This window comes from Glycine max, chromosome 12 (assembly GCF_000004515.6).
Source record: "Glycine max cultivar Williams 82 chromosome 12, Glycine_max_v4.0, whole genome shotgun sequence".
NCBI classification, from domain to species: domain Eukaryota; kingdom Viridiplantae; phylum Streptophyta; class Magnoliopsida; order Fabales; family Fabaceae; genus Glycine; species Glycine max.
Genome location: NC_038248.2, coordinates 4,011,729 through 4,012,527, shown reverse-complemented (window position 1 = coordinate 4,012,527; position 799 = coordinate 4,011,729).

The window sequence follows — 799 nt, the reverse complement described above, 5'->3', positions numbered from 1 at the left end:
ATTCCTGCCAGCATACGATTAAATATAATGTTAATATGTGAAAATATAAGCAAAATCAAAACAAAAATAAAAAACAATCATAGATAATTTAATTTAATAAATTATATGATCTAAAAATTATTAATGTATTTATATTTAATAATTAATTTATATATAATAAAATAAATTATATGAAATGAGTTAGGTTGGATTTAACAAATTAGATCTCATTACTCAATTCATTCATGATCAAATTTTAATTAAGTTGAGTCGAATTTAATTCAAACAACAATTTAAAAATTCAATATGATATAATGAGGTCAAGTTGGGTCATAGATAATTGTGTCAAATTTTAAAATGATAAATTATTTCCTTAGTCTCTTATATTTAATTTTATCTTACAACTAAGATATTAAAATAAAAAATGATTAATGAAAGATGTAATATTTAGTACGTATATTGAACATTTAAATAATTTTATGGTACTTTTTATTTTTAATAAATATTTAAGACTCGCATTAGTATTTTTTTTATATGCATGTATGTTTTATTCTTTAAATTGTTCTCTCGTTTTTACCATTAAGTATATAGAGAGTTTTTTCAGATGTACCCAAAAAGAGGGGTTTTTTTTGTGTGTGTGTGTAACTTAAATAAGCATATATCAAACCATAATAGGATTGCTTTATTTCTTAAACCATATATGTTGTTCAAGAAAATTTAAATACAAAATTTATTATATAGAAACTTGTTATAATTAATTGTGAGGTTTATTAATTGTATTTAAAGCTATATTCTCAAGTCTCGTTACATGACTATTTAA